At 37.7% G+C, this 14535-nt stretch overlaps 1 long non-coding RNA gene across 1 annotated transcript; it reads right to left on the reverse strand.

The window, feature by feature from the left end:
* Window positions 1-11171: 11171 nt before the first annotated feature.
* LOC117792319 lies at window positions 11172-11497 on the reverse strand. The gene is made up of 2 exons (XR_004618159.1): window positions 11431-11497; window positions 11172-11353 (listed from the first exon to the last, which is right to left on the reverse strand). It is a non-coding gene; the product is annotated as an uncharacterized LOC117792319 (long non-coding RNA).
* Between the last annotated feature and the right edge of the window lie 3038 nt (window positions 11498-14535).

A 14535-nucleotide genomic window follows, 5' to 3' on the forward strand; every position in this document is an offset into this window, starting at 1 on the left:
ATTCCAACACCTCACGCAGTGCTGAGCACTGTTACTGCATCGCTGAGTTTCTCCTCTTCTCCCTCCCTTCCCTTTCCAACTTACTTAACTCGGTACTCACCATTTAATTGCCACACTTCCTACTTCCGTTTTCAAAGTGTTTTTGCTGTTTTTTTCTCTCTATATGCTCCATGCGGATTTTTTTTAAATCGAGTTTTCCATTTGAAAAGTGGAAGCTTTAGTGGGTTTTGCCTATCGAAAGTGGTTGGACACGGTGTTATACTCGTATTTATATGAAGTACTCGTTTGTATGACACTTTCATTTTCAATGTGATTTCTATTAATGAATATGAACATTCCATTTATTTGAATATTTAATTCAGATAATAAATGTTAATTGGGAACATGTTATTCTGTTATAATTACATTTATCATAGTCTTACGAGCGATAATTTTTATATCAAATGTTAAGTGACTTCTATCAAAAAAAAAAATAATAATTAATGTATTCAAAAAGTACATTCAAGTTTTTTTTTTAATAAAAAATATTATTTTAATTTCTGCCTAAGGTGGTTTTTTTTTCTGTGCTACACTATTCCACTGTATCATAGAAATTGTTTGGTTTATAATTTCTTTAGACCTATCCCAAGTCAACACATCTGTTAATGATCGTCATAGTTTTGCTTTCGACTAATTTTAATGCTAATCACACGAAATTAATTGTTAATTAAAGACTACTTTAAAAAGAAGAAAATTAATTCAAAAATTGATTTATTTATTTCACACAGTCCTTTTATAAGCATTTTCACATGTCAATCTCCAATTGAAACTCAATAATTTACCATGTGCCAGTCGAGACCGGCGAGTAAGTCGTAGTTTACTCGTAGTCGTACTCATATAAGTAAAAGTTTTTGCTACCTGCGGCAAATATACTCATATTGTTGTTGCGAGTTTGTGCTCGACTCTTATTAAGCTATGAATTTTCATGTTATTGCAACTAATTTTCATTTAATGCGTTTGCTACCATGGAAAAAAGCAGTGGCGTAATGGGGCCAGTTTTTATGAAATTGGAAAACAAAGGTATATTACTTGAATAACACATTAATCCCCCTTCTTGGTGTGCACCTACGCCGCTGGTTACTCCAATGCAGTCGCCAGCCGACAATCGCGCAATTTTAATTGTAGACCATAAACTATCGAACGTATCGCATGCGTATCGCATGGAGTATCTAATGCCGGTCGCAAACCCGTTCGCAAAGGAAACCGCACAGACATTGACGTTAGATTTGCGCCACTGGCTAACAGATTCTCACAGTCACCACCAGAGGCAATCCTGAACCACGTCGACGACGACGACGTCCACGTCCGTTTGTCGAACGAAAGTGGCACCACCTGATTTGAGCGGCAGTTGTCCACGTCTGTCACTCAGCCGCTCAGGCGACCATTCAGTTAGTCATTCAGGCGCTCATTCATGCATGCTTAGATACTTATTGAAGTTGCAATTGAAGTTGGATTCGGACTCGGACTCGGAGTTGGAGTTGGAGTTGGACTTGAAGTTGAAGTTGAAGCTGGAACTTGCAACAGCTTGGACTGAGGGGGCATAATTCAATTTCCGCTGGCGCTGTAACGTTCGATCTCTAGTGTATCAGTTACCCATATTGACACATTGATTTAGTGCTTACATGGACCGTTTGCCATTTGTTTTGATATTGATTTATATTTTCAGTTATTGATACGTTCGCTTAAAAGCATCGATATCTGCTGCCTGATTGAGCGATTAACGTGGTTTGCAAAGTTTGTCAATTTATGTCAGCCTCTTGAAAGCCTTCAGTTCAAATCGAAATCGTAATTGTAATATTTAACATCTTAGAATTAAGTTGAAAAATTAAATAAATGATTTAGTTTAAGAAGTGTTCTTCTTTATTAAAAAAAACATTAAATAACTAAAATTTAATTTAGATTTTTCAAATTTTGTATGAAAATTGAATCTATTTATAATTGTTTCTGTTTTCGACTACAGTTCAGTAATTTTCTGGGAATCTTTGTTTGAATCCTTGCAGAAATCAGATACTTCTGCGAGTGAGGATCAGAAAAAATACAAGCATATAAAAATACTGGAGACTTTAATGGCCTCATTGAATCCACTGAATCTGAGTCTAATCGTACTAAGTAATACAATTGTCTTACACTTCGTCACTTGCGTTAGTAAAATGATGTGCCATTTTTAGGTCACAGCAAAATGGAGTCAAGTAATAATGTATCTGTTTATATATAATTGTATCTATGAGATACTTAGCGTCTGCTTGCATGTTGCCTATAGGTAATGATTAGACTGCTGTTAACAAAGCAACACCTCTGAACAACTATGATTGCACAACACCCATGCCTGATTATTCTATGCGTGTGTATCTAATACAACCTACAACAGCAACAACAGCAACAACAACAACAACAATCGAGAAACAAGCAACAACTTTATCGCGTGCAAAGTGCGAGACTCGTGCTGTCTCGTTTGGTCAACAGTTTGGGTTTGGTAATGATGATGATAGCTTTTTGATGGTAATGATAGACGAGGGCGCAAGCACACATATACACACACACACATACATGTATAGTTTCTATGTGCTGTGCGGCATGTGTGTAATTGTACTCATCGCAATCGGAAGTCACTGGGAGAACTTTGATTGAAAGCGAAATTTGCAATGCCGCAAATGATAATCGTTCAATCAATTAAGGTTAATTACAATTTAATGCAATTGGGCAAAGCTAAAATTTGGAAATGCCCATGAGAAAGTCACTTGCTGTCGATTATGCAAAATATTCCCATGCTCTCTCTCTCCTCAAGCCCTCAAAATCAAAGAACAGTTAGTTTAAAGGCCGAAACGCGATGATCAGCGTCAATTTTTATTTTTCAACATTTTTTTTTGCAAGTTTTATTTATGTTAACCTTTCGTGCCAGGCCATAATTTGTTGGAGCCCATTTGAAAATTGCAGTAGCCAGGCAAAAAGCAACTCAACAATATCGTATATGCAAGATATTCTAATTTGTTGCGTTATTATGATTTATAATTTGAAATTATTGGGCTACTGGCTTTTTCCTGCGGGCATTTTTGGCTGCCGCACATGCAAATTTGTATATACCCTATGTGAAGGGTATTCATATTATGACACTTTGTATATTACTTAGTGTAGCTTCTTCTGTGGAGCAAGTTGAAAAACCATTTTATTATATTATTGTAAAGACCTGTTGAATTTAAAAAGGAATTTCAGAATTTTGCAGTAAAGTCAAAGATCTCATATCGGAGGTAAACATAAGTAAAATATCATATAATAAATTTAAAAGAATAGGTTTATATATATTTTAATTAATTATAGGAATTATAGTCATCTTAACACTCTATTAAGAACTTTAAGAAATTAAGAAAAAGTCCTAACTTACTCAAGGAATATTCTGAAAACATAAGAGTATACAAAATTCGATGTTCTGCAAGGTCAAGGATATTCTCGTTAAATAAATGCTTCTTTTAATTTTTGGAAATTTTTGATTAGCTCTTTGGCGCTGCTTCTAACGGTAATGCGTTTTGGACAACTCGCTGATTGGTCGCTGCGTGTCTTTTATAGCCAATGCCAATGTATGTTTATCTGTCTGGGCCATTTGCATAAGCCAAATGATAATTGATATGGATGGCTTTGCTGTTTTCAAGGTTATTCAGCGACTCAACAATTTCCTGACTGCCGGGTTATTCAAGTGCTCTAAGGATCTCAACGTTTATCCGCTTACAACTGTGGCAATTATGGTTTATTTCTGATTATCCAGTCAAATCTTAACCACTTTGCAGCTAAGTGTACCATTAGTAAATCAGATGGAAAACAAACAAAGAAATTTGCTCTTCAAACCATGGGGAAAAAGAGAACCGCAAAACAAATTTAGTTACAACAGACTCTTCTCAGACTCTGATTGTAAGTCTGAACCTGGGGCAATGTGTTCACGTTCGCTTTGCATCGATTGATGATTGTCAATCAGAGAAAATTTAAACGAAGGTTAAGAGTTGCATACGTTTAATCTGGCCAAGATTCGCTCAACGAGGCTGTGGCAAAGCCGCAAGCAAATCATTGAAGCGCGTAAAACGTAGCAAGCACACAGGCAGCGGATGCTGTGGCAGTTGCAGAAGCAACTCCAACTCCTCCAGCTCCTCCAGCTGCTCGATGCACCACAGTCATGGTACTCGTAATGATGCGATGTGATAGAGATGCAGCGTCGTTGATTGCAATCGCATTGCCGTTTACTGTTTACATTTGTGTTGCAAATTTACAGCTTCAACTGCAACAGGGCGGCATCATTAGCCGCAGTCGCTGTCGCAGTCGGCGTCGCAGTCGCCGTCGCTGTCGCTATCGTCAGCTGGCAGCCCAAGGTCATAGATCCGCGATGAGGCAATCTGTTGACTGAGCCGCATTGCAACAAATTAACCAAAGTGATGATGCGTAAAGTGGCAAAAATGGCGCAACATAAGCAAACCGCTGAACTACCAACCCACTGAAAAGCCAACACCACAATCCGGAAATTAGTTTTAGCGGTTTTGCGCCATTGGCTTTTGCTGTTGGTGGGATGCAGCCATGTCACATTTTGGGTGACAGCTGCTCGGTTAACGCCCACATTTTGGCACTTTGTCTTTGGCCAATTAAAATCAAATTTCATCAATTTTATAAAATTGTGTGGCAACATTTTGGCACTGATGACAGTTTAATTGCTACCCCCAAAAACCACATTTCGCTGAGGCCAAACATAATGCTGTCATGACAGCTGCTTTCCATTAACCAGAACTCTCTTGGTTTTGGTATCGTTTTGTGGTATCATCATCTATTGGGCTACCGATGCCTCTTGATAAGGGCGACTCACACTCAGGGGCAGCCGCCTCAATAGACCTTCTCAGCATAAATTTGAGACATTAATTAGCCCTCATTTTGTGGCCACTCAAAGTACTCACTCGCGAATTTCCACTCTTTCTGCCAACGTCATTATCATTATGAAATTATGAGGAACGTTTTGAAGGGCTGAGATGATGTATGTTTGTAAGGGGGAATAAATTATACTTGCTTAATGTCATATCCTATAAAAAATATTACCTTATAATGCAAAATATCAATTACGTTAATATTTTGAAATAAAGATGGAATATTGTAGTTTGTTAAGTGAATATTTGTAAAATTTGAATAGTGATTGGTTAGTTCCCCGAACCTTCTCGATCATTAATATATGTTATGATTGCTGCAATCAAATCCAAGTTTTATGTTAGAATACTACTCTTTTTAATAAATTAAATAGTTAGATCTAATTATTTAACATTACAATCATTTCTTAAGAAAATTTAAGAATAGCATTAGAATATAATTTTACTTATTTGACCAATTGATTATACTAATATTTAGTAATTTTTCTTAATGGAGCATCATAAAATTTGATTTATGCATAAGTTAGAATCTTCTTAAAGGCTGCAAACTTTATGCATTTTTAAATTGTTATTTAAATATAACTATCTTTCTATAGAGCTATAGGTGTATCTATCTCTGTATTACTATTCAAGTCAATTCTCTTCTTCTTCTCTGTTGATATTGAATAGAACATAACAATAGGATAGGTATTTTATTTTATTTTAATTTTTAACAAAAACTAACAAGTTGGAAAGAGCTATGGTTAGCGATACCAGAAACTGCCAAACTCTGTCTTAATAGCTAGCAGAGGACAGTCTATTAGCAAAGGGCGAGCGACAAGCTAAATGCGACAGACACTTTCAGCTCGTTTAGCTCAACTTAATTAGCCAAGTTAAGATCAAAGAGCGAAACCACCCAGAAGCCCGGCACTTAAACAGTAGTAGCTCCTGTCCATGTTTGACACAAATTACCAAGTTTAATGCGACAGGCCTTTTGACTCCAGACTCCTTCTGACTGTGTGCAGAAATTAACATGACAACGGCAATACTTCAATAGCCAAAGCACGAAGCCAGAAAAGCCTGAAGCCCAAAAGCCAAGAGTCAAATACACTCGTACACACATAATTTTGGTGTTAAAATGGGTATAGCTGCGTTTTATTATGATTATTATGATTCTCAACTGGCAACGGCGAAAAATTACAAATCATTGTACAGCGAGCGGCACTAAAATCATCAGACAAGCAGTCAGTCAGTCAGTCAGTCCGTCAGTCCGTCAGTCCGTCAGTTTGTCTGTCAACCCGACAACCCGACAGCCACTGACCATCAGCAAAAGAACCATCAACAGACCCATCAGCAGCACCAAAAGCAGAAGCGTTAGCGGTAGCAACGGTAGCCGATCGGAGTGCAAGCCAAACAGCTTTAATGGCCAACTGTTTGGGCCTGACAGCGCAAAGGAGGGGAGGGAAGGCAAGGGCTGAGGGACTTGCTGGCTCGAATGTGAATTCCGTGCATTTGCAATCGCACTTGACTGCATGCACTACGTCCGGTCGGTCAGTTGGGTCAGTCGGTAGCTGCAGCAGCACCAACTGATGTTGCTGCCGGGGCCTAAGGGGAGTTGCTGTTGCTGTTGCCGCTTGATGACGACGTTGAAAAGTTTAACGCGTTTTTCGCTTTGTATGATCATTATCGCTGTTTTCGTTTTGCGCAACTTCTTCTTTTTCAACTCATTTGGCATTTGGTTGCACTGTTGCTGGTTGCTCGTTGCTTGTTGCTTGTTGCTTTTTGGTGATCCATCAATTGCAACTGTTGCTGCTGTTGCTGCTCCATGATATACGCTCATTGCATTCGCTTTGCTTTGAGTTTCAGTTTGGAGTTTTGCTACCATTTGTGGGGCAGTCGGGCCAATCTCTGGGCTTGATTGCTTCTTCTGTGGCATCAAAAACAAATAAAAGCTTAAATTGTTTTCAGATCATAAAGCAAAAAGGGTTTAACCCATTGATTGTCTGCTGATTGCCATTTATAGCCCTCCCCCCAAACCTTTTTCATACTGGAAATTATTGTTAGCTGCTTGATTTTGGTGGTTTTACAGCTTCACAGTTATGTTCCCAGCTCATTGAGCTAATGAGCCAAAAGAACTTGGCCAGAGTCTATCAAAGCTATGCCCGATATATGTAAACAGTCATCAATTTGGCATTTTCGTATTGGCAAAGCTACGCCCCAAATATTATTCGAGCACACATTACGTATACGCAACGTGTGCAATTAAAAGAAACAAGATGAAAATTGGCCAGTCCAGACATTTACGGCCCATAAACTCATGCCATCTACATTGTAGACAACAGTAAAAAGCCAAACAACTAATTGGGTCAAAGAGCCGATATACATACATATATATATATATACGAGTACTGTAACAGGGAATGGGGGAAATGGAATGTACTAGCCACTATGTTCACCTGTTGGCAGGTGAGCGCGAAAAGTGACCGCAATGACGTTTCACTTAGGGTTACGTCTGGCTGTCATAAATAAATATATAATTTTTGACAGACAGCAATGACACGACCTGGCAATGGTGACAATAGAAATGATGACATGACGAATAGTGCTACGCATTGCATTATGAATACACTCACACTCAAACTCATATTCGTACTCGAACTCGCACTTGCATTCGTATTCGTATTCGTATTCGGTTTTCGTATTTGTGTGTGGTGCACCTTTCGTCGCCTAATTGCGTCCTGGAACACATTTTGGGGATACTCCGGCATTTTAGCCGCAGCCAGAGCAAATGGCATAAATTTAAATTTTAATTTACTACCTTGTCGTCAATTGAAGTCGTGCTCAAGCACTTGGAACCCGTCCGAGAGCCAGTCGAACCAGATCTACAGCCACTGCTAAAAACAACAGGTAAAGGTAACAGAAGTCGCTGCCTGACGCTGCCTTCTATTTTATTTCATTTCATTTATTTATTTTGAGCTACTTGCAAAATAATTGCATAAATAAATATTTTAAGAAAAAGGTACGAGCTGATCTGGAGCTGCAACTGTAGCTGGGACTTGTACTCAGTGCGTTCAGCATGGCTTTCCCTCTCCTGCTCCTTAATTTGTTGCATTTTGATTACAATCGCCAACCGGCAGGTTGTCCACTCGCCAGGCAGATGTGGCCAGACGCCGGAGCATGTACCACCTACCTCCCTCCCTCTCTCTCTCCTCCTACTTCCAGATTGAAGTGTAGTGATTATTTGTGTGTGGTGTGTAACCAATGCGACGTTTCTCCCTGTCCAACTCTCATTACTACTGTCGTTCTTCTTACTGTTGTTGTTGTCGTTGTAGTTGTCGTTTGTCTGTCTGCCATTCTGGCACAATTTATCAATGAAACGACGGATTTGCGGATGTTCTCTCTCCTGTTGAGACTGACAGGCATTAGGTGCATGTAAATTTTGGCATAGATATGCAAAATCTGGCCACAAATGGAGCCAATTTATTTGGGTCAACTGAGGCTAATGACGCATAGTTTTGACTGCTCACACAAAGTCAATCAGTTTATTTAAAACTGAAAATTAAAATAAAATAATTAAAATAAATAAATAATAGATAATTATCTAAAATATTTAAAAACATGCATATTATAGTCAGCGTTTATTTTAATAAGTAAATACTCAGATTTCCGATCTTTTATAATTTATTCAGTCTTAACCGGGCGGCGTCTCTTGAAAAAGTGACGCTTGCTGCATTTTCCACTACAATCATGCGTTCTTAAGCTAACTCTTATTCACGTCAGAGGGCGCTTTTTAGTAATCGATAAATGATAAATTATATTTACAGTGCGATAAATATAACTAATAAATAACACTATTTACAATATAATACAGTCTTACATGCTACTTATGACTACGTGTGCTAAATATTACTACAAAATGGCTAATTATTTATATTTATTTTATAATTTGGGCTGTAATAAAAATATCAATCGGATTGTCAAAAAATTGCATACAATTAACATATTTTCTAGAAATATTTAATAGAGTTAAAACTAATAATTAATTAACAATTTGTAACTAAATAATAGAAACTAATTATATTTATCTAAATTCATAATAATTTTTGTAACTTGTAATACAATTTATATGCAAGTTGATTACGTCTGATCAGCAACAGTCATAAAGGGAGCATGAAAACAACTTAATCCAGCCAAGCCACAAAAAAATCAAATCTTCTACACACTTTCACACATATCGACAGGCAATTGACATATGCAGACACGATTAACAAGTGTTTAAATCACAATAAAACTTTAAATCCCACAGATGAAGCCATAAAAAACTTATGAAAACAAAGCAAGCCAAAAGAAATCGAAATAAACTGGCATTGCCACAAGGGCAGCAATATGTAGCATGCAAAAACTCCCCCCCAAATAAGCGGGAGTAAGAAAACAAAAAACTGAAAAGAATGGAGAAAAAGCAACTTACGCATCCAAAAATTGGTCAATAAAATCAACGACAAAACTTTTGTTTAGCAGCGGAGTATAAAGGACACCCAGTCAGGCAGTCAGGCAGTCAGTGCAGAACAGGACAAGACAAGGCACACATACACACACATTGCCTTATGCACACACACACACACACAATGCGAATGATGAAGGAAAAAAGTTTTAGCGGGGCGTGTGCGTCTCACAATGGTGGACAAAAAACATTCCCAGGGCAATAAAAATGACAACAGTTACAAAGTGGCGGCGGGAGATACATATTACAAAAGCAAACAGACAGTCAGACAGAGAGACAGACAGAGAGACAGACAGACATTCACACACTTGTGCAGATTAAGCCAATTTAACAGATGCTTTAAGTCAAGCGTCCCCTTAATCTCATGTAGGATTAACGCTGGGTAGTGCGAACTGCAAGTGACTTGTCGGAGGATACGAATATGAGTAACATTCATTCGATTCAACTGTGTGTCATTGTGCGTGTGTGCGTGTGTATGTAGCATAAAGGTGAATCACGTCTCTTGAAGTTGCGTCTGCTCTTGCTAAATACCCTACAGATTTTGTTCAGTTCACACTTGCAGAAGCAATTGTGATCTGGTTCGCTTTGAAAGAGATAAAGATTTATTTTTGAGTCAAAGTAAGCAAAATATTTGTATTTAATTTTTTTTTTAAATTAGATTATGATTATAGATTATAGTCTGCAAAACTATTAATTTAGCTAATAGATTAGGTCTCCAAACCAACCATAAATAATTTAAAAAAAACGATTACTTACTATCTACAATTTTTAAAATGAAAATAATAGCAAATAAAATAGGTTTTCCAATTTTAATAATTTAAAATCTATAATTTTTAATTAAAAAATTTTTAGTCTTTTCTGAAATCTTTGTAAAAAGTTTTAGACAAATTAGTGAGATGAATTTTCTTTGATATTAATTGGTTATAATTTATTTTTTTTTTTTACGTATAAGCAAATAATTATAAAATTTTTTGGAATTGATTTTTAAAACATTGAAATTAAAATTTGAATAGCTCAGACGATTCTCAAAAGAAAATGAAATTTCGTGATAGAATAGTGTAGTAATTGTTCTTTATAATTGTTAAATTTGCATAATTTAAAGTTGAGTTAGTAAATCTAAAGTGCAACTATTAACAATATTTATAAATCGTACCTGAACCTTTTTTTGGCTTCCGAATACGCAATTCTCTGACTTTAGCCGCCTGTTCAGCTTGCATGTATTTCAGAATTTGTTCTATTTTTTTATTTCAAAATCGCGGCATAAATTCCCAAACATGCGCACACACTCACACACACGCACACACACATCTACAGTCTGCAGACGAAGCAAGTTCAGTGTATCTTTTGGCTGTGCCCGCAAGCTTTGCTTTTTCTACAGTTACTTTGTCTTTGCTCCGTCTGCTGTGGCAAATCCTTTAGACGACGTCGCATGTTTGCCTTTTTTTGGCACATTTTTTTTTATATGATTTCATTTGATATCATTTTTTTCTGTGCTGCTCTGTTCTGTTATTGCTTGAGTTGCCCATTTGCGGCGTTTTGATATGTTACCCGGTAGCGGTCCGTATTTTTTTGGCTGCCCCTTCTTCCCCTTGGTCGATGGTGTTGGGTTGCTGCCTTCGGCTATGGTTGTGGCTTTGCCCCAACCCTTTGCCCACAGTTCAAAATGAGCCACTTAAAGCGATGAGATTTTTGGCGTCTGGCGACGTCGACATTGTCGGCGTTTATCAAATAAATATCTTTGAAATATATAACAAATAATGAAATGCAGTCGAACAGTTCGAGCAATAAGCTCAAATTGGTGTTATTAATTGTGGGCAATTGATTTGATTTGTTTATGGCCGGAGGAGTGAGTCCCATTCAGATCACTCATCTCTCATATGGATAGATACATCATCCCATTGTACGAGGCATCATTAGCGTCTAGTCCCAAAAACAAAGCCACCAACTGTGTTCCACAAATGAATTAATTGAAACATTACCTAAGCAAACGTCGCCCCAAAATGACTAACTTGGTCAACTCACCCAATCGTTGGGTTGGCTAATTGAATTTCCTTCACAAAAAAGGACCACGCTACGGTCCACGTGTCCCCTTTAGCTTGAGCTCTCTTCCTTTGCCTCCTCCCTGGTCCTCGTCTTGTTTCCCCTGTCGTGTTGCTGTTTGTTCACTTGTAGAAAAATGAATGTCTCGCATTTTAAGTGTGGCTTTCATTGTCTCCTTTTTTTTTGTAACCATGGCCCATGAACATTGTTGGTATGTGTTTTCACGCATAAAAATTAAAGTCGTCCAGCTTTTGTTTATGCAGTTTCAGAGGGTTTCTGTTCTTCGCTATCCTGCTCTCGTCTATCTGCCATCCTTATCAGCTTGTCGCGCTGCTCTGCAAAAATTGGCCTTTGTTGTAAATGTGGCTATCATTAGTTTGCTGGCTATATAACACAACATTGATGCTGCTTAATTATGCTTCAGAAGTAGACAAAGATGATCTCGCTGAAGAGGACATAAAAGTAAAAATTGGAACAAGGTTTGGGATGATAACTTCTTTTGTTATCAAAATATATATTTTATTTTAATTCAAAGTATAAATTTATTTATTTACTTTATTCTATTTTTTTATTTATTAAGTGTTAACTAAGAACAGTTGACCTACGTTAAACTACACTCATGATAAAAAATTTAAATCATACTATAAAGCAAAAGTAATATGTTATTTTAATAAAAATTTAAATATAATATTTAAAATTATATATTTATTATATAATTAAATTCTGTTGAATTCTTTTTTATTTTAATTGGAGAATTCGTTTTAAGAGATGTGTATATTTTTTTTTAATATCTACAGCGACGCCTCTGGGAACTTTTCCTTGAGTCTGGCCACAGAAATAGACCGCAGGACACCCGCAAACAGTCCACGGAATAATTTTAATTACATTTAGGCCAAAACTTTGATGACAGCTAGACAATTCATTAAAGCTAAACTGGTTTAAAGTGGCTGTGGGTGCTTCGACGAGAAGTGCTTCATGGGAACTTGTCTGGAATACAGCTTGATGAGCAACTGTCCAGTTCCAGTTCAGACCAGGGCTGAAGGTGGAGCTGGCCACACCCAACAGAGCCGTTAATGATGTGCACCATGGTAGATGATTGCGATTGTGCGATTGCTAATGCCACAACAGTTGACTGAAATGAAATGAGATGGATGGATTGGGTGTCTGGCTGGGTGGCTGGTGGATTGGGTGGTTGACTGCCCTGGTTGACACAAAGTTCAAGTGGCGGGCTGCATCTCAAGATTGACTAATGGCAATGGAAGCAACGCGACGACTAAGACGAAGATGAAGACGACATACCGTTGATTGATTGTTTTTCCATGTAAATTGTGCGAGAAATTAATCAATGCTAATGACACTTTCAGACCGAAAACAAGTTGCCACTTTCAGGTTAGCTCCAAGTTTGCACTAAACGGAAACGGAAATGTCTAGAGATGACCGAGCTGAGAATGGAAAGTAAACAAATTGCATTTTAAGCGGCGACTCATCGGTCCTGTCCCATTCTGTCCCGTCCTGTCCCGTCCTGTCACAGGATCTGCTGGTCGTGTGTGCAATTTTTCAAAAAGGCTTAAGGTCGCTCCGCTTGCAGATAAAACTGATTTACAATGGCGCAATTGTTAATTACCCCTTAAGACATAAGACGTACTCGTTCTAGCAAGATGCTCATGCTCATTAAAGCAACGCATTGCTCTCTGGCATAAATTGTACTTATCTTAACAATGATTTTATGCTAATGTGTCGCAGCGTCTTGTTAGCACCAAGATCTACAGATAAAACGCGTCAAAGATGCAACAGACAAGCCGCCAAGTGTTAAAACTGTAGAACTGGCCAAGACAGTTGTTACCCGTTCCAAATGTTCCGTAACAAATTCAGGCCTTACACAACAAGAACTACACGTTCCCTGCGTCTGGTTGACGCCCATTTGGCCAAAGAGTCAGTGGCTTAGAGCAGTGTCAACCCTTTCTGTACTTCAGTTACCAGTTCCCAGTTACCAGTTCCCATTTCTCCATTCCAATTTTCAGTTCCACTTTCAGTTTGCACCCTTGATGTTCGCTTTTTGCTATGCTGCTCTGCATCTAAAGAGGGTTGCTTCACAACGTGCATTGCACTTTTGTGGGCTGCCAGTAACTGAGCAGCTACAAGTACTTTGAGCCCTATAGTAGTACATCTATAATTACGTCACCTTTGGCCGCTTAGTTGCCTTTCAGTCACGGCACACACCCAGCAATTTATCTGCTAATACAATAGGGCTTTACTTTACTCTTGAGTTACTTGTAGTATTCAAACTCCAAAATGTTGAAGAAGAATATTTATTAAAGGATAAATATTTCGGAATGCTAAACTTATCAAAGAATTAGAATATTTCAACTGCCAAATAATACATTATTTTGTAATTAAATGAACTCAACTCAATTTTTCAAATTTATTGACAAATACGAAATTTAAAAAGGGATTTAAGAACTATTTTCCTGCTGAGACTCATTAAGGCTTTTAGTAAATAAATAAGTACAACTTCGTCTTGCTGGAACTTTAAATTTGACTCAAGCTTAACATTGTTATGAAAGAGATAAATGGAGTGGAAATGTTATGGAAGTTAGTAGTGAATATATAGTAGTAACAAACTGCAAATTGTTTAATTTAATGTAAATAGACAGTTTAGATAACTAGACTAGAGTCAAAATATAAACTTAAGAGCATCACTTTAAGCTCAAGAAACCCTGATGACCACAACTAACAAAGACGTTGCCAAACTCAGACAGCACCTTGACCACAACACTTGCCAAAAAGGAAAAGTGACTTACCTATACTCTGCGAGTACAACATGTTGGTCAATACTCATAAGCAGCTTGGAATATATTACTAGAAAATTTGTAAGCCGCTTTCGTAAAATAAAATATTTTGTAGATGCAACGTCAACTTCTTTGGGTTGTCCGCAGCAGGCAAATGTTGTTCTAAACATGATTTATATACGAGTTGGAGTTGGAGTTGGAGCTGGAGTTGGGCTTTAGAGTGTGTGGCATGTGTAAGTGGAGTGTCAGTCGTGCAGCTGGGCTAACGGGGCGTATGCGCAACCCTGTGTTGACACGT

This window comes from Drosophila innubila (assembly GCF_004354385.1).
Source record: "Drosophila innubila isolate TH190305 chromosome 3R unlocalized genomic scaffold, UK_Dinn_1.0 2_E_3R, whole genome shotgun sequence".
NCBI lineage: Eukaryota > Metazoa > Arthropoda > Insecta > Diptera > Drosophilidae > Drosophila > Drosophila innubila.